This window comes from Neomonachus schauinslandi, chromosome 1 (genome assembly GCF_002201575.2).
Source record: "Neomonachus schauinslandi chromosome 1, ASM220157v2, whole genome shotgun sequence".
NCBI classification, from domain to species: Eukaryota; Metazoa; Chordata; class Mammalia; order Carnivora; family Phocidae; genus Neomonachus; species Neomonachus schauinslandi.
Window position 1 is genome coordinate 99,891,042 of NC_058403.1, and position 9,891 is coordinate 99,900,932.

Below are 9,891 nucleotides of genomic sequence, written 5' to 3' on the forward strand. Positions count from 1 at the left end.
AATGATCCTTACCTTCTGTCTTGATATCCCTTTAGCTCTCCCTTTGCAGGAGGACAGCCTATATCCAAGTTCAGTTTCCTCTGTCAGGAAGGACTTAGTCATGATCTCTAGGCATGGACATCAGACATTCCCAGACAAAGGCTATAAATACCTGACATACCAAACCAGTTAGTTGCCTTGGCACCAAGAAGGTTCTAAATTCATCCCGCTACCCACTTCACACAAACACACACAAAAGTTTGCTTTCATGTTTGCTGTGTCAGAATAAAAAAAGATGGGAGTATATTAGGTTCCTGAGGCCGCTGTAATAAAGTACCACAGACTGGGTAGCATGAAATAAAAGAAATTTACTCTCCCACTGTTCATGGAAGTCAGAAGTGTGAAATCAAGGTCCTGGCGGAGCTGTACTTTCTCAGGGGAGAATCTTTCCTTCCCTCTTCCGGCTTTTGGTGCTGCTGGAATTCCTTGGCTTCTTTGGCTTGTGGCCACATCACTCCAGTCTCTGCCATGGTCTCCAACATTGCTTTCCCCTCGTCTGCCTGTGTGTCCTCTTCCGTTTGTCTCAAATTTCCCTCTACTTTTTCTATTATAAAGGATACTTGACATTGAATTTAGGGTCCACCCTTATAATCCAGGGTTATCGCATCTCAAGATCCTTAACTTAATCACATCAGAAAAGATCCTTTTTTTTTTTCCCCCAAATAAGGTAACATTTGTGAGTTCTAAGGATTTAACCTGGATATCTTTTAAAGGACTACTTCTGTCTTTTTTTTTTTTTTTTTTTTTTACCTACCACAGTGGGAAAAAGATCCTTGCATTGCATTGCACTGGGATGTAGATTCACACTGGAACCCCAAGAGGCCCAACTTCAACATATTTCTCTGCAGGAAAATGGGAGAATCAAAAGGCATCTGACCTTCTCTTCTCTTGTTGACCTTTAGCCTATATGAATTTCCAAGTCTGTTTTCACAATAAAGCTTACTTCTTTAGTGAGAACTATGTGTTATTTGGAAATTAACGGTGGAGATCCAGAAGGGATACCTATTACACTACAACAATGCACTGTAACAGATTAGTTTAGGAGACCTATTTTGAATGCTTATCACACACATATAATAGGATACAAACTTACATTTCTAGAATAACATGACTGTGCAGCCCACAGACCTAGGAAAATGACAGCATGGAAAGAAACACAATACATCCTAACGAAACCTAAATTCTTCAATGATCTTCAATTGTCCCCTCTACCCCTGCCTACTCATGAGGAAATCACTGCTGCAGGTAGGTTGCAACCACCAATTCCAGACTTTTCCTAATGCATAAAAACCCAGCAACAGCTGACTTCATTATCTCTCTTGGAAGTAAAGAATCACCATTAAAGCACATATATTCCAAACGATTTTTCCTTAGTGAATCATGCATCTATTATAGTCATTTCTTTAAGTCAACAAATTTTTATTTAAGGAATTTTACATTTGATTCCTTCCTACTACCAATCACCGCAGTTCTTTCAAAGTCAGAATCAAAATCGTCAAAAGAACTTTTGTTCAATTCACAGTTGTCACTGTCAGTCCAGAGTTCTTTCAGTTGGGCTTCTCCACTTGGATATGAACATATCAAACTTCAAAATCCCCCACCTGTAATCTTTGGGATCCAATTTCTTTACTTTAGGGCCCTAGAATTCAAATTGTAGGAAGTACATTGATTGCTATTTTGGCAAATGATCTAAAATTATTATTCCTTCATTGTCTCTAATATTGAAAAGTCTTGGGGTGCCTGGGTGGCTCAGTTGGTGGAGCGTCTGCCTTCGGCTCAGGTGATGATCTCAGGGTCATGAGATCGAGCCCCACATCAGGTTTCATGCTTAGCGGGAGCCTGCTTCTCCCTCTCAGTCAGCCCCTCCTGCTCGTGCTCTCTCTCTCTCTAATAAATAAATAAAATCTTAAAAAAAAAAAAAAAGAAAGAAAGAAAAGTCTTGTTACTTCCACTCTACTCCATAAGTCTAGCAGAAAATGTTACAGGCCTCATTGTCACCACTGTAACAAGCTTGCTGTGATGGAAGCATAACCTGTGTCTCAATACAGCCACATTCAGTTATTTTTATATATAGGCTATATGCAGCATAGAAAACAGAAGTTTAATAAAATAAATTAATAATTAATTATATCAAGATTATCCAAAATTATTTAAATGAAATTAAAGACTTGAAAGAAAATTTCTCAGAAATCTGCTGAATGTTTATTACAAATCATGTTTTTGGGGTGCCTGGATGGCTCAGTTGGTTAAGCATCTGACTCTTGGTTTTGGCTCAAGTTATGATCTCAGGGTCCTGGGATCGAGCCCCACCTCAGGCTCCACACTCAGCCAGGAATCTGCTTGAGGATTTCTCTCCCTCTCCCTCTGCCCCTCCCCCAACTTGTATGTACTTGCGCTCCCTCTAAAGTAAATAAATACATCTTTAAAAAAATGTTTTATTATAAATTGTTTTATTATAAAATGAAAGAGCCTATATTTTCTTAAAAAGAGTAAGCATCATTGAAGATATAATAGAAGAGAAGCATTTCATTGTTTAGATTGGGATTAGCAATCTATGGCCATTGCCTGTTTTTACATGAGAGCCCATGGAAGAGTTTTGAAATTTCAAAATGGTTAAAATAATCAACAGAAGACAATATCTTACAACACTTGAACATTTTAGGAAATTCAAATTTTGGTGCCCATAAATAAGAGTTTCACTGAAGGCAACTACACTCTATGGTATATCTCTGGCTGCTCACATGCTCCAGCAAGAGTTGAGTAGTTGTGACAGAAATGATACGGGCTACAGAGCCCAAAAGATTAACTGCCTGGCCCTTTATAGGAAAGTTTTTCCAACATCCAGGGTAGATGATTGAACCCCAAAAAAAAAATTATCCCAAACAAAATATATCACGTATCATAATTATTATAGTCTCTGTCCCCCTACTGTTTCTACCTATCTCTATCTCTCTCCCTCCCTCCCTCTTTCTCTCTCTGTTTGAATTTCTTCTAAGCCTTCAATGACTCACTAATGACTTTAGGAAAACATTTAAATTCCAGGCCAGAACTTCAAAACTCCTAAATCTAGCACTAAACAAATTATCCCAGTTGTATCTCCTATGTCATAAACAACCAAATCCTGACAAGTTGTTTCCATACTCATCATCCTCACAAATCTAGAGGGTTTGTCATCTTATTCCTGCTCCTGAACGAAAGCCTACCCTCTGCCCTCTGTCCTTGATTCAAAATCTTCCCTTTCTGTCGAATCATTGTATTTCACTCAAGGACAGAATACATCTCTCCTCTTCTTTTTTTAATACTTTTCATTGATGACATCCTGCCATGTATCATACTTGTCTCATTTTTTTTTTTTTTTGCATTAAGGATTCCAAATGTTAAGTAATGTTTTGGAATATTTCCCCACTTTTACAATATCCACCCCTAATATACAAATTACTGCATTTCTCTCCTATAATTAGGGGCTACTTCTCCTATAACTTGGATTCTTTAACCTCTCCTCACAGTGTTTTTCAAGTTATAAGTATTTGATTTCTTATTATTGTATCTAGAATATTCTGAAACAAAAGCAGTGATATAGAAATCAATGCATATAAAAAAACAATGATTATATGAATCATATATTTGTTTTATTTTTTTAATTTTTTAAAAGATTTATTTATTTGACACAGAGAGAGAGAGAGAGAGCATGAGCACACACACGCAAGCAGGCAGAGCAGCAGGCAGACAGAGAGGGAGAAGCAGGCTCCCTGCTGAGCAGAGAACTCAACATGGGGCTCGATCCCAGCACCCTGGAATCATGACCTGAGCCGAAGGCAGACAATTGACTGAACCACCCAGGCGCCCTATATTTTTGTTTTAAATTTATGAAAGTTATATGAGAAACAGAAAAAGGAGGGAGGGAGAGAGGGAGGGAGGGAGGGATAGAGAGAGAGGCACACGGCATTTGAAAGCAACACCAGAACATTCCAACAAAGCCCCTGGTCTGACACCTGCGTTCCAGCCCCAGTATCCAGATATCTGTTGAATGAAATGGTAGAATCAGTGCTGTGGCCATCTGTACCAATTAACTGAACACTAATGTTCTTGCTGCAGCTGATGGTTGAGACCTCTGCAGCACGATAAAGTGCCTGGAAATTCTATTTGCCATTTTGTGGAAAGGGGTAGGAAATATTGATCAAGGCTATAACATAAGAGCTCATTCAATTCAAAGCAATAGAGAGACATTAAGACAACAAATATTTTCAACTAAAGAATAAAGGGGTTCGTTGTGCATCGGCTATGTGTAATTATGAACAGTTGCTACCTTCCTAACTGGATGATTGGGAAATACTTTTTAGCTGTGGGCATCCAACTGCTAGGGTCGAAATTGTTCACTGTGTACGCTGATGTCTGATGAACAGTCTTCATACCCATAGCTCTTGCCATGTCTAAAAGTACTCACCTTTAGACTTTCAATAACAAAAGCCAACCAGCATTAATTTACATTATGATGAGAAATGGGAAAGGAGCATGTTGCTAGTAAATGAGAAAGATAACTTTTTTCTTAAAACCTGTGACAAATTCAAATCAGCTAAATCACAAAAAAGGTCATCTTGTGCTATTTCCTGAAGCCACAAGTCTCTGAATTTTTATCTACTAATTATATGTAGCTCACACAAAAATGCTGACTTAATTTTGGTTCCAATGAATTTGGAGTTATGTATATTTGCACAAAAATATTTTATTTAACTCAGGATACAAGGCTGTCAGGATATTATGTAAGCTGATAAAAATATACTCTGGCATCATTGAAGCAACAACAACCGAAGGAGCAACTGCGTTTGGAAATTGGAATGAGGCTAGTGATCCAGGGAGAGCACTGGTATTTTCATGGTCCTGTAAAACTGGTCTTCATTTTATCTGAAATTATCTGGATACTCCTAGTCAATTTCACACAGTCCACTGTGCAGCATATAGATGCCTATGTCAGCCATCCCCCCTTGTTTTTCTTGTTTTGTTTTGTTTTTTTAATAGCAACTTTCTGTAACAGAGTATATTTTATCCAAAAAATAGCTATCATACAGTAGGGAAAAATGCAACTTTCAAAGTAGGATGAAGAAGGCATTTCTTCCAGTGCACTGCTACACTGAAAAAAACTAGGTGAAGATTTAGTTTACCTCTCAGATAATACACAGCAGCAAAATCAGCAGGGAATTTATGTCTGCCAGGGCGTAGTGACAGTGACAGATATAGATACTGCAATCTGGTTTCTTTCTAATTGTTCTGTCATTCAAAACATTTGTGTGAAGATTAAGGAAGAAAAAAAAGATGATACTTAAGTATGGGTAAAGCTGAGATATAAAGTGAAAAGCATCCTTATCCCCCAGTTGCCTGGTTCCTACATTCTTGCCTTTGTGTCTATGAATTTCAATATTTGTTAAGTACAACTCTGTTGTGCTCTAATAAGAGTCTTTCAAAATACAACGGACTAGAACATGAGTTGAGCCTCCATGTTTTATGATGCTATTTCCCCAGGCAGCCCAGCTTACTGCACCTCCTCTCGCCCCAGCGTTAACATTAGAGGGAAATACTAAGAGTTCCATCATTGCCTGAAAGGTGAAATACATCTTTGAAGGCTTCATAGAGGCTAGGAATGGAAATATTATAAAAATGTCACCAGAGAATTAAAAACACATTCCATATTTGTTTTTTAGGTTTAAGAGTAAATGCCTGAAAGTCTGTTCTGATACTAAGTCTCAACAAAACATTATCACGCAATGGCTTTAGATATTATGTGGCAAGTCATATTACTTTTCTAATTATAATTTGTTAAGCAAAAAACATGGGACATACAAATATAGCAGCAAAAGAATATAGCTAAATCTAAAACTAAATTATTAGAGTAAGCTCTTCATTATTTGATATCCTACTAAATACAATTTTTGTGAACAGCATGTGTACTAAAGCCCCTTGTGATAGCAGTAAAACAGCATGGGTAATTGGTCTCCTGCATCAATATCTTAAAGCTATTAAAATTATTACGTATTCTTCAATTTCATACAAAACTTCAGAATCTCAAAATTAAAACATTTTCTGCCTTACTGTAAGGACCATGAGGGTATAAACATTTTTTTTTTTGTATCTGCTACTGATAAAGATGAGTATCCAAAACAGTTCATGATTGGGCGCCTGGGTGGCTCAGATGGTTAAGCGTCTGCCTTCAGCTCAGGTCATGATCCCGGGGTCCTGGGATCGAGTCCCACATCGGGCTCCCTGCTCCTTGGGAGCCTGCTTCTCCCTCTACCTCTCTCTCTCTCTGTCTCTCATGAATAAATAAATAAAATCTTTAAAAAAATAAAATAAAATAAAAACAAAACAGTTCATGATAGAAAATGAGTGCTCGGGCACCTGGGTGGCTCAGTTGGTTAAGCGACTGCCTTCGGCTCAGGTCATGATCCTGGAGTCCCTGGATTGAGTCCCATATCGGGCTCCCTGCTCGGCAGGGAGTCTGCTTCTCCCTCTGACCCTCCCCCCTCTCATGTGCTCTCTCTCTCATTCTCTCTCTCTCAAATAAATAAATAAAATCTTAAAAAAAAAAAAGAAAATGAGTGCTCAAAATACATCTTTAAATAAATAAAATGGTAATTATTTTCAGAAGTAACAATGACAAAAAGCATTTTTAAAATTTCTGTGCTTGCCTACCTTTTATTTTTTGCAAATTTATAAAATAAATTCTGGCAATTTCTTTTAAGTGATTTTATTGTTGGTTATATTTCACAGTATCACACTGTATCACAAAGTATCTTTAAATTGGCAATTTGCTGTTGTGGGTTAAATCACATCCCCCTCGAATTCACATGTTGAAGTCTTAAACCTCTGCACCTCAGTATGTGACCTTATTTGCAGATAGGGTCTTCACAGAAGCAATCAAGTTAAAATGTCCTTAGGGTACGTTTTAATCTAATATGCCTGGTGTCCTTTTAAAAAGGACGGATGCACACATAGAGAGAATACCATATGAAAATGAAAGCAGAGATCAGGGCGATGTTTTTATAGCCAAGAGACATCAAGGATTACCAGTAAACCACCAGATGCTGGGGGAGAGGCATGGAACAAACTTGCCCTCAGAGCCCTTAGAAGGAACCAACCCTCTGACATCTTGACCTTGTACTTGTAGCCTCAGGAACCAATACAATAAATTTCTGTTGTTTAAGCCACCCAGTTTGTGGTACTTTGTTACAGCAGCCCTCAAAAACTAATACTAATATTAGTAAACTAGTAATGTGCATAGGTTTGTTTGGTGGTTCTTTCTCAGGAAATACAATAATTATTATTTTTTAAAACATTTTTTTAAATATTTTATTTATTTGAGACAGAGAGTGAGTGAGAGAGCAAGAAGGAGCAGGGGAGGAGCAGAGGGAGAAGGAGAAGGAGGCTCCTCAATGAGCAGGGAGCCTGATGTGGGGCTTCATCCCAAGACCCTGGGATCACGACCTGAGCTGAAGGCAGATGCCTAATCGACTGAGCCCCCAGGAGCCCGAAGTACAATAATTATTCACAGCATGCCATGAATATCATGTTGTTTAATAAGAAAATATATTTTACTTATATATGTTTTATATAATATTATATATTTATATATTTTTGTTTATATATTATATTTACTTATAAAATATATTTATTATGTTGTATAATAAGAAAATATATTTTACTTAAAAACATTGTTATCCTTATCAAAAAAAAAGACTTACAAATTAGGTTTTCTTCCATATTTAAAAGAGATGTTTTTCAAACCCTAAAAAGTTTTTCAGTTAATTTTTCAAGAACTATCATGAATAATAATAATATTTTGCATCTCTCACTGAATATAGCTTATATATCAAATTTACACGTGAAAGAGAAGACATATTTCAAGGACTCTTTTTAAATTCTCTGGTTAGTTTTGGAAGTCTAACTTGCTCATGAGTTTAATTTTTTTAATCACCACGAGATTGTTAGGCACATACACAATAAGAATCTTTTGTAAACTGGCAAAAAATATTTTAAGCATAAAATAAACATAAATTAAAATAAATATAAAATAACTATATCTTACATTTATAAAGAATTTTATGATTAAAAATAAGTCCTTTAATCTTCAAAACTCTATGGGGCAATATCTTAGGCATTATTTTTGCAAATTTGACCACATGTCAAATTGACCGATACCTGGAGGAACTAGATATTAGACTGGTGTACGGGACCAAGATTTGAAGGAAGGGAAAACGTAATACCATCTCCTGTTTTTGTGATTATTATTATATATGGCTATCGCATGTAAGTACTATATGAAAATAAATCACCCTAGTACTTTAAATCAAACCCTGCCCTAAAGTAGTTTAATGAGACTTGGCAGAGATATGTGTCTTCCAACTCCAGCTTTGTTTAAATTTTAAACTCTTCAAATTAACTACAATTGGATTGTAGTTAATTGGGATTAACTACACTGGGATTATTCACTGTAAATCAAATTTGGGTAGTTAGCAGCCATTTTAACAGTAACAACGCTACAAGGTGGCCCCCAACAGCTGCTTTATCACTGGAATAGCTATTTGTAGAGGCCGTGAAGCTTTCACTGGCATCAGTGACTAAGTGCGAACTTCTGCAGAACATGTGATTTATAAACTTTTGGTTGTGGGGAAAAATTACTTTTCACCTGTGTAGAGGGCTATATCTGGGCATTCTAGCGTTTTCCATTTTCATCAGTACATTCACTTATTGCAGGAGGTCATAAATGACATGCTCCGACTGAGATCCGACCTTGGAGAATTGGCTTTTCATTCTAATTGAGATGAAAGAAAATACAAATTCTCATTACTAGAGATGGTTTATGTTATATAAGACACTCCCCAAAATATTATATTCTTACTGTTTATGTGAAGTTTTGCACTTACGTATTAAATAATACACTTAAAAGGCATATATGAGCAATAGCTTCAAATTTTTGAATAACAAAAATAAATATTTAGGTAATAATTTGACCAGTGCATACTTATTATTAACTATGACAGGTCACCTGCATGGGATTCCCAAATATTTTTCAAAGTTATTAATGACAAAGGAAGAGTAATTGCAAAAACAACAAATTTTTAAAATAAAATTTCTGAAAACACATACTTTAATTCTTCAACTTTATAAGTGGATAGTCATTTATTTTAAACATATTCTAATTCAAGGTTAAGTTACATGCCCTGGATCTGACATTTAAGTTATGAGTAATCACAGTTACAGATGTGTAGGCAAATTTTACTTAGCATGGATAAGATATTTAACACACACACACACACAGAATGAGTAGTTAAAAAAGAGACAATGTAAAAGGTTAAATAACATTATTGAAGTACTGTATAGCAGAGACAGAAAGGAAGGCAGAAAGTTTTGCTGAGCTTGCGAGACCTTTGAGCAAAGTAAGCAAACATTTTCCATTTGTAGTTAATTTGAAGAGTTTAAAATTTAAACAAAGCTAGAGTTGGAAGACACATATCTCTGCCAAGTCTCATTAAAATACTTTAGGGCAGGGTTTGATTTAAAGTACTAGGGTGATTTATTTTCATTTTTTTTATTTACTTAGCATGGATAAGATATATAAGATAAGAAAAAGTTCTCAAGACTATGGACTCTGAGAAACAAACTGAGGGTTCTAGAGGGGAGGGGGCTGGGGGCATGGGTTAGCCTGGTGATGGGTATTAAAGAAGGCACATATTGAATGGAGCACTGGGTGTTATACACAAACAATGAATCATGGAACACTGCATCAAAAACTAATGATGTAATGTATGGTGATTAACATAATAAAATAAAAAAAAAAAAAAGAAAAAGTTCTTGATAGCT

General features: G+C 36.2%; 1 non-coding gene across 1 annotated transcript; it reads right to left on the bottom strand.

Annotated features, from left to right (window-relative positions):
- Positions 1–2,013: 2,013 nt before the first annotated feature.
- On the bottom strand, positions 2,014–2,116 carry LOC123323204. The gene has a single exon (XR_006539276.1). It is a non-coding gene; the product is annotated as a small nucleolar RNA SNORA1 (small nucleolar RNA).
- Between the last annotated feature and the right edge of the window lie 7,775 nt (positions 2,117–9,891).